This window comes from Chlorocebus sabaeus, chromosome 11, assembly GCF_047675955.1.
Source record: "Chlorocebus sabaeus isolate Y175 chromosome 11, mChlSab1.0.hap1, whole genome shotgun sequence".
Classification (NCBI taxonomy): Eukaryota; Metazoa; Chordata; class Mammalia; order Primates; family Cercopithecidae; genus Chlorocebus; species Chlorocebus sabaeus.
In genome coordinates this window covers 121,520,393-121,530,261 of record NC_132914.1, presented here as the reverse complement: position 1 = coordinate 121,530,261, position 9,869 = coordinate 121,520,393, and positions in this window count along the sequence as shown.

Here is a 9,869-nt window from a genome sequence, read left to right as displayed (position 1 = left end):
ATTTCCCGATTTGGACAATGGCAGTGGGAGGGAAAGGTGCTGTCACTGGCGGGAGCTGGGGTTAGGGAACTCTATTATTTCTCTGACTTCTTGTGAGTTTTAAACTATTTTAAAATGAAATGAGAAACCAAACAACAGCAATGAACTCTCTAGGCCCCTGCGATGTAGATTGTCTAAGGTAAGAATATTTTAGTAGTGTGTGCGTTTGCAGGTTTGTTTGTCTGTGTAGGAGGGTACCGTTCTCTGTGTCTTCTTCAGTGGGAAGGTTCCAGTGTTACTGGTAGACAGGCCACACAGTGCAGTGGTTACACGCCTGCGCTCCTAGACTGCCTGGTTTGGAACCTCATATCTATGATTTACTCTCTGTATGTTCTTGGGCAAGTTACCTACTCTTTCTGTCCTCAGTTTCATTATCTCTAAAATGAATGTCATTTTCCAAGCCTGCCTCCTTGGGCCATTGTGGGGACAAACTGACTTCAGTATGTGTAAACCCCAGAACAGTGTCTGATGTTTGGCCAGCATGCCATAAATGGTGCTGCTTGTCACCTGTGAAGAGGTGCTTGCTCTGAGTCTGTCCCCTGGGGCTGAGGGTCTCCCAAGACTGTCTTGTGCTCCATGTCATTCAGACCCTCCCACATGTTTACAAGGAGACTGTCTTCCACGTCTGGTGTCCCAACACCGTGATGACGGCGCCTACAGAATCATCTAGAACCCAGCCCAGGAGGCCTGGATGAGAAAGCACCCTCCCGTGTTTATGACACCAGGAAACTCCAGGGAAGCACACAGGTGACCGAATGGCCACCAGCAGGTCCCTGCCTCTCAGGAGCCACCGAGCCCTCCTCGCTGGCTTGAGGAGCACCCACACTCTCTCCCCTGTGCAAGTACACCAGACCTGTATTTCTTAAAATAAAAATTATATTGTTTTCAAGTGAGCTGGGAACACAGGGGTCGCCACTGCAGAGTCAGGGTAGGAACGGTTGCTCTGGGCTACTCTGATGAAGCGAGTGTGGCCCCTTTCACAGAATCCAAGCCACTGTCCCCAGGGGCAGCCCCTGTCCCACCTTCCGAGGAAAGCCCCCACTCAGAGCCCAGATCCGAGCACACCTTTGTTTCCAGACCCTGCTCTTGCTGGGCATTGGGTCGTACACTGGTCTCTTGTGGAGGACCTGCTGTTCTCTGGGCTGTCGGGCCGCACTCTGGCCTTGTGACCTTTGAGCTGGGGCTGGGCCTGCCCCCAAGGTGCAGCATGCCGGGGGTCAAGGGAGGCAACAGTAGAGAGAATGGACTGGATGAGGTGATACCCTAAGCATGATGTTGTCAAGTTTCATCCATGTTGCAGCATGTGTGAGAACCTTGTTCCTTTTTATGGCTGAATAATATTCCATTGTGTGGCTGGACCACAGCTTATCCATTCAATCGTCGATGGACGGCTGAGTTATTTCCACTGTTCGGCTACTGTGAAAGGAAAGCCACTTTGACGACTGTATTGCTTAACACTTCAGCATTCTCGAATCCCCAGAGGGTATGTGTGGTTGAACAGTGAATAGGAAGGGTGAACTTATTTCTCATCTCCAGAGAAAGCTCTGGCTTCGTGAATAAGCACAACACGTCTGGGGCAGGAAGAGGGCAGCAGCTCGGGGAATTAGGACTGAGCAGTGAGGACAGATGGCAAGAAAAAATAAGATACCACGGTGGGGGTGGGGGCTGGGAGTGGGGGAGCGGTGGTGTTTAGGGCCTGTGGCTGCCTCAGGCATATTTAGATTCTGAATTCCAAGTGCCTGGAATGGTTTCTGAATAGAAGTTTCTTGGAGAAAGAGAGAGATAAAAAAATCTTTGAGTTAAAGACTCGTGAAAAAATATAATAAAGTTCACTGTCAGAGCTGAGGACTCAGAAATGTGCTGGGAGGAGGGAGAGAGAGAGAAGGAAGAAGTTCAGCTTTTCAAGTGGGTTTCAGCCTATCTCTTCTGCATCTATCACGGCTGAGTTATTTGGTGCAAAGTGATTTTTATCAATACAGAATGATCCGTCTGACGCCTTTTCCATCAAAGTCTCCATCTTCTGAAAAACTCAATGCTTCATCGGCTTAACTGATGGATGATGTATTCACTTACCTCCCTCAGTGTATGTCCGTCTTGTTTTCCCTTCTGCAGCGCCAGATGCGTTTTTGTCCCTCCCTGTATTTCTGTGTCACCTTATTTTAGGCATGTTCCTTCTATAAGGATGTTGGTTTTTCACATTGGTGTTAGAGTTCATCTTTGTGCCATTTAATCCATTTTTATTTATTTTCCTAACGAATCCACTCAGTGTTCCTTCTCTCATCTTGTTTTCTGTTCTGTTCTCTTTGCAATTTCTGCTGTTTAGTACTCTCTATATACGGAAACTATTTTCTTCTTTTTCTCTCTAAGGAGGTCAAATTTTTTTTGTTGAACATGAGGCTTTAAGTACGAAACATTCAAGCCTGTCTGTCATGATCAAAGTCAGGAATGAAATCGTATCTGTGTAAAGTGAGATCAATGACATTGAACTATCTCCCATTCCTCTGCTGCCTGTTCCGTGTGTGTGTGTGTGTCTGTGTGTGTGTGTGTGCGTGCAAGCTGTGAATTTCTAATACCATTTCCATCTTTAAAACAGGACGAGATTTTCTTTCCATCACAATGTTTGGCGTACTGTTTTTGTTGGTAGTCACACTTTCTCCAGTTACAAAGACGCTGTCGTAAACGTCATTCATTCATTCTGTGTTCATAGGTTTCGCTGTCCTCCCGCAGCCTGGGCAGAGCCTTAGTCTTGCTCTCTGCTCTCACATGCTTTGGTTCTCTTCTGTGTCCAAACGTCACTTTATCTCACAGTTTTAGTTTCCTTATGACTTCCTCATCCCTTACCCAGCGCGCGCTCTCTCTCTCTTTTGTCTTGCTCCCTCCCCTTTCAACTCTCTCCTTCTCTCTCTCTCTTTTTTTTTTAAACAGAGTCTCGCTCTTGTCACCCAGGCTGGAGTGCAATGGTGTGTTCTCGGCTCACTGCAACCTCCGTACCCCGGGCTCAAGCGATTCTCCTGCCTCAGCCTCCCGAGTAGCTGGGATTACAGGCGCCCGCCACCACGCCTGGCTAATTTTTTTTTATTTTTAGTAGAGACGGGGTTTCATCATGTTGGCCAGGCTGGTCTTGAATCCCTGACCTCAAGTGATCTGCCCACCTCAGCCTCCCAAAGTGCTGGGATTACAGGCATGAGCCACCACGCCTGGCCCTTCTCTCTCTCTCTTTTTTTAACGTCACCTTAGCTTTTTCTCTTATCCTCTTATTCTTCATCTCTTCTCACACAGGCAGCTGTCTTGGGGGTGATGCTGGAGTTTGGATCATATTCCATGGGCCCGTGGCTCCACATGCCCGTCATTCCTCAGTACCGGGCAAAGGTTGTTCAGCCTCAGGTGAAGTGAGACAAAGAAGGGCATCAAGAGGCTTTTCTGGGGTTCATGGGGTTCATCTGGGAGGGGTTACAATGCATTTTATGTAACCATCTCTTTTCATTAAGTAGCAGGCATTGTAGATACAGTTCAGTTGTTCTTTTTTATGACATGTTTAGTTGGCAAAATAAAATGTTAGTAAAAGTTGGTGACTCTTTTTTGGTCCTTTACATTAAAAAACAAATATGCAAACAAACCAAAAAAAAAACCACTATGCCCAAATCCAGACTATCAAATTTGCAGCAGAGAGGAGGAATTGGTCCAAGGTGGGAGATAAGGAAGACATTGAAAAAGGGTGTAGGTGGGACCGGCGCGGTGGCTCACGCCTGTAATCCCAGCACTCTGGGAGGCCGAGGCGAGCGGATCACCTGAGGTCAGGAGTTCGATGCCAGCCTGGCCAACATGGCGAAACCTAGTCTCTACTTAAAATATAGAAATTAGCTGGAGATGGTGGCACGTGCCTGTAATCCCAGCTACTCAGGAGGCTGAGGCAGGAGAATCTCTTGAAGCCAGGAGGTGGAGGTTGCAGTGAGCCGAGATCACACCACCGCACTCCAGCCTGGGCGACACAGCGAGACTGCGAGAAAAAAAAAAAAGAGTGCAGATGAGAGAATGAAGGGCTGGACCCAGAGACAGCGGGAACAGAAGAGAAAGAACAGATCCAAAGACAGTGATTCTGCCTTCGGAACAAGACTCGGTGACCAGCTAAAGGAGAAATCTGGAAAGGAGGAAAGAGAAGAAGAAAGCATAGCTGCAATTTTCCAGCCTGGGCCACAGGGGGACTGTGGTGTCAAGACCTAGATGCGTTTGGGATGGGAAGACTCTGAGGTGCATTTGGGACTCACAGGTTGTGAGGAGGCTGCAGGGGATGGGATCTGATCGCTGTGCCAGGAAACAGACCCAGCTCCCGGGGGAACGATCAGAGTGGCAGCGAAGGTGTGGAGTTGACATTCTGGGCGTGTTGTGACTGAGGCCATGAGATGAGAGCCACCATGACTGAGGTCACTCTAGCTCATTCTCCCTGCAGGCTCCAGTGGAAGGTGCCCTGCTTGAACAGAACGGATTGCCTCTTAGAGACTCACTCCAGTGACCCCTGGTAAGGGACAAACATGGCCCACAGTCAGTGCCATTTCCAGGTCCAACTTTCTGATCGTGTTCCTCTTGGACACTTGGAGGCTGTTGTCTATGCCAACAGGTTGAGCTAACTCCACCTTGAGCCCACTGAAAATTAGAGGAATGTTCCAGAAGGACTTAGCCCTGACATTCCTGAGCTTGTGGATTAAATATCTGGGATTTTCTCCCGCTGAGATCCTTGGACACTGAAGCCACCCAGATAAATGTTCCACACAGTGGAAGATTATTCAGCCACAGAGGGAATGAAGCCCTGATCCAAGCTATAATGATGAACCCTGAAAACACGATGCTGACTGAGTGAAAGAAGCCAGACATAAAGGACCGCATAGCACATGCACCATATGACTCTGTTTATATGAAAAGTCCAGAACAGGCAAATCCTAGAGACGAAGATAGATGGTTGGTTACCTGGGGATGGGGATGGGGGATGAAGAGTGAGGATTGCTCAAGCCTGAGAGGCAGAGGTTGCCGTGAGCGGTGATCATGCCACTGCACTCCAGCCTGGGCAATAGAGCAAGACCCTGTCTCAAAAACAAACAAACAAACAAACAAACAACAACCAGTGAGCAAGGCAGCCCACATCTGGGAAAAGCACTTTCCCATCAGCGGGAACAACAAGAGGTCCTGAGGGCAGGAAGGAGCTGGCTGTGTTCAGGATCTGCAGGGCAGCCCTCGTGGCTGGGGCAGTGGGACACCCAGACATTCCTTTTTGCCCTAGTCTGGGGTGTGGCCTGCGTGTCCCAGTATAGCCAGGACTGACCCCCGCAGTTTTAAAGGGTCTCCCCATTCCTGCCTCCTATATGTTTTCCACAAACTTAATTCATGCCAAGAAAAAGCCAAGATGAAACCAAATAAACACCCAGTCCACACTCCATCATGCCTTAAGGTGGTGGGGACAGTTGTCTTTTTCTTTTGTGCCACTGACCCCTTTGACAGTTTGATGAAGCCTGTGGACCCCTCTTCAGAAGAATGTCTTTAAATGTGTAGCATAAAATACCTAGGTTTGCAGAGAGAAAACTCATTGATAAACAGTTATCACAATATTAAACAGGTTTCTAATATCATAATGATGTGGGCTTTTTTTATTATTAAAGGAAATTTTTTTAGGGACAGGGTTTTGCTCTGTGGCCCAGGTTGGAGTGCAATGGCACAATCATAGCTCACTGTAGCCTCAAGCTCCTGGGCTCAAGTGATCCTCCCACCTCAGCCTCCCAAGTAGCTGGGACTATAAGTGTGCGCCACCATGCCCAGGTAATTTTTAAATTTTTTGTAGAGATGGAATTTCTGTATGTTACCCAGGCTGGTCTCAAACTCCTGGCCTCAAGTGATCCTTCCACCTCCGCCTCCCAAAGCACTGGGATTATAGGCACGAGCCACCGTGCCTGGCCTGACATGGGCTTCTTTATAGATGGATTCAAGAACACTCTATTGTCAGGCCTGGAACTTTTGTAACTTTGAAGAAGCAACAAGAGTAAACGGTATTTTGACATAGTTGTAACAGCTGTAACATGACATGAAAATATCTCCGATTTTCTTTTAAACGAGGAATGAAGTCCCAGTTTCCGTTAATTATCATGGTTTGTTGCCTGCATTTGTAACAGAAGGGAATGCATTAGAGTCTGGTGAGAATGAAGACAGAGGATTTTTTTCCCCTCATCTGAGTTCTTAGCCCCCAGGTTTCGAGCCCCCATGCAAAGTATCCAGCCTTTCACCTTCCTGGGGTGCCTCCAGACTGCTGGAGAAGGGGGTCCCCTGCCTCTTTCTCCCTCCCTGACCAGCCCCTGCAGACCAGACCCCACAGTGGCAGCTTCCAAGGACAGTTCCCGGCCTGGGTATCCCTCCTCTTTCAGCTCCATCAGCTGCCCCATCCTTCTCCGGGGCTCTCTCTGCCAACACCTCGGCAACCGTCTCCCTAATTGCTTCCTCTCTTAGTCCGGGGAGTGGATGGTCTTTTCCTCTCGCCTGTAATTGCTTTGCACACTTGAGCTTTTTCAGGCTGGAGTGGAAAATGAGCAAGCACGGGGCTCCATCTGCACCGTTCCATTCTTTAGGTCTGACATGTGCGGATGCGGGAGGCTGATGGCAGCTTTTGTGGACTTGTCAGGTCAAAAACGGTTCTGAAAAGGCCTTCATTCCTCAATGTGTGGCACCTGAGGTTGTAAAGGAGCAATGGCAACAGCGACAACAATAATAACGCTAAGGCTGAGTGCTTTGCAAACCTTACCTCGCTGAACCCTCACGACACCTGGAGGAGCTTGGTGCTGCTACCGTGCCCATGTCACAGATGTGGTCACTGAGGGGCTGGAAGCTAAAGGACTGGCCCAGGGCCACATGGCTGATGAGGACGGAGCCCAGTGTCGGGCACAGCTTTGCCTGCGGCTGCAGTTCAGGTCCCTGGCTCCTGTCCAAGGCTTTCTCATCTGCTCGCTGGGTGTCTTTGATCCCTTGAAGCCTGCTTCCGGATCCCTGAGGCCGCCAAGCCCATCAGGAGATGTGACAGGAGTCAGCGTCCTGTCCCTCCCTCAGAGGAAAGAGCAAATGTGGCAGTCCCCAACCTGGGCCCTCCCATGCCCACCTGAACTCACAGGAGGAGGACAAGAGGCCATGTGGAGGCCAGTCCAATCCACAGCCACAGCCCAAGCTCAGACCCCATGAAATCTGGGCTACAGCGTGGTCCTCTTAGGTCCACAACCTTCCTGGATTCTGGACTCATCTTGGGGTCCATCCAGAGCCAGACTTGGATGAGAAGCTCCCAGGGGCCCATGTGAAAGACAGGAGTCCTCACTGTTCCAGCCCCCATTGCTTGCTCCCTGTCTTCTGAAGTGGGGTGCAAATGTTATCATCCCAAGAACACGTTCACTAATGTACTGTCCTCTTGTCAAATTAGGCCCCACTTGACCATTCTGTTGTTTGTTTTTTCAATGGGGATGAAATTCACACAACATAAAATCGGCCATTTAAAGGTGGACAATTCAGTGGCCTTTAGTACATTTACAATATTGTGCAACCACCGCCTCTGTCTAGGTTCAGAACATTTTCCACCCCAAAGAAAACCCCGTACCCGCCAGCAGCCACTCCCGCTTCCCTCTGCCCCCAGCCCCTGGCAACCACCAATCTGCTGTCTATGAATTTGCCTGTTCTGGACATTTTGTATACAGGAATCAGACAACACGGGGTTCTTTGTGTCGGACTTCTTCCACTTAGCACGATGTCTCTGACGTCCATCCATGGTGTAGCAGGCATCAATCCTTCATTCCTTTTCTTTTTAGAGACAGGGTCTCGCTCTGTCACCCAGGCGGGAGTGCAGTGGTGCGATTATAGCTCACCCCTTGAACTCCTAGGTTCAAGTGATCCTCCTGCCTCAGCCTCCTAAGTAGCTAGGACTACTGGGACGTGCCACCATGTCTGGCATATTTGTTTATTTTCATTTGCTTATTTATTTATTTATTTATTTATTTATTTATTTATTTATTTATTTTGTAGAGATCATGTCTCAATAGGTTGCCCAGGCTGGTCTCAAACTTCTGGCCTTAAGTGGTCTGCCCACCTCGGCCACCCAAAGTGCTGGGATTACAGCCATGAGCCACCACACCCAGCCTCATTCCTTTTTCCTTGCTGAATAATACTCCACTAAAACGAGGGACCATAATTTGCTTTTCCATTCTTCAGCCGATGGACTATATTCACCTTCAGGCTGCTGTGAACGTGCCGCTTGGATGTGTGTGTGCTTGTTTGCGTCCTTCGTTTTCAATTCTCTTGGACATAAACCTAGGAGTGGAAACACTGGGCCCAGCGGTAACTCGACGTCATCCTGTTGTTCTTTGTCCAGGCATCTTCTGGTCACTTTCTTGCCTATGTCTCCAAAAGCCAATCAAGCAATGCAGAAACCTTGTGAAAATGGCTGCATAAGGAAATGGTAAATCTGGGCAAAAATGTCGATTTCAAGAAGTTAGTGAAAGCGATGTTGGAAAATGGCCTGATTCCCACTGGAAGCCACCGGCAAAGGTGGGTCAATGAGGGAGACTGGTTGACGATTGAGGAGAACATTGATAAGGTGCTGCTGCTGCGGTGGCCTCAGCAGCCTGCTAGGAGCAACTCCAGGGGACACGTGTTGTCCTGGGGCACTTCCTCAGAAGGGAACTGCTTTAAGGCCTTGCCATGGGAGTTGCCAAAAGAAAGGACATTCTCTCACGGTACTTCATAATTTTGTCAGAAAAATGACACCTCCCAAAACCTTATGAGGTAGGTTCTATTATTACACCCATTTTACAGATGAGACAAAAGCACAAAATGATCACACAGTTTGAAAGTAGCAGGGCTAGGATTCCAACCTAAGCAGCCCCTGTTCTTAACCACTAGACCCTCGGCACATAGTAAGTTCTCAGCAAATGGTACCCTATCTCTATTATTGTGTACTTCACGTTTATTACTGTATGTTTATGTTTCATGTGTTGCTGTGGATCCCACCACTGCCTCCCTGCAGCTGTTCTGTGAGTTCCTCATAAACAGAGTTGCCAGAGAATGCAGGACACTCAATTAAGTTTGAATTTTAGATAAACAATAAATACTTTTTTTTTTGAGATGGAGTTTCATTCTTGTTGCCCAGGCTGGAGTGCAGTGGCATGACCTCGGCTCACTGCAACCTCTGCCTCCTGGGTTCAAGTGATTCCCCTGCCTGACTCAGCCTCTGGAGTAGCTAGAATTACAGGCACCCACCACCACACTTGAATAATTTTTTGTATTTTTAGTAGAGATGGGGTTTCACCACCAGGCTGGTCTCGAACTCCCGACCTCAGGTGATCCACCCGCCTCGGCCTCCCAAAGTGCTGGGATTACAGGCGTGAGCCACCAGCCCCAACAAATACTTTTTATTATGCATATGTCTCTACTGATGGGGAAGTGGGTTTTTTTTCTCAGGGTGGAGCTGTTATGAGTAAAGGCCTAAGCCTTTGTGTGACGAGCTTTCATTTCTTTTGGGGAAATACCTAGCAGTGGGATTGCTGGGTCACATCGCTTTGCACCCCAAACAGCAACAAGTAAATGTTCCGTTGCAGCTGCTCCCATCTTTGGTGACACTTCGTATTGTGGGTCTTTTTAACTTTGTTCTCCTACCAGGAACAACGTGGAGAAAGAAACAGAGGACAAAAACAGGCTGCTAAGTTGGGGAAAATAAAAACATGCTGCATTCATAAGTCCACTCCAGGGCTGAAGGGTTTGCAGAAAGAAACAGCTAGAAGTCGGTTTTATGTTGTTCAGGGAATTCGATTCCCTGGCAG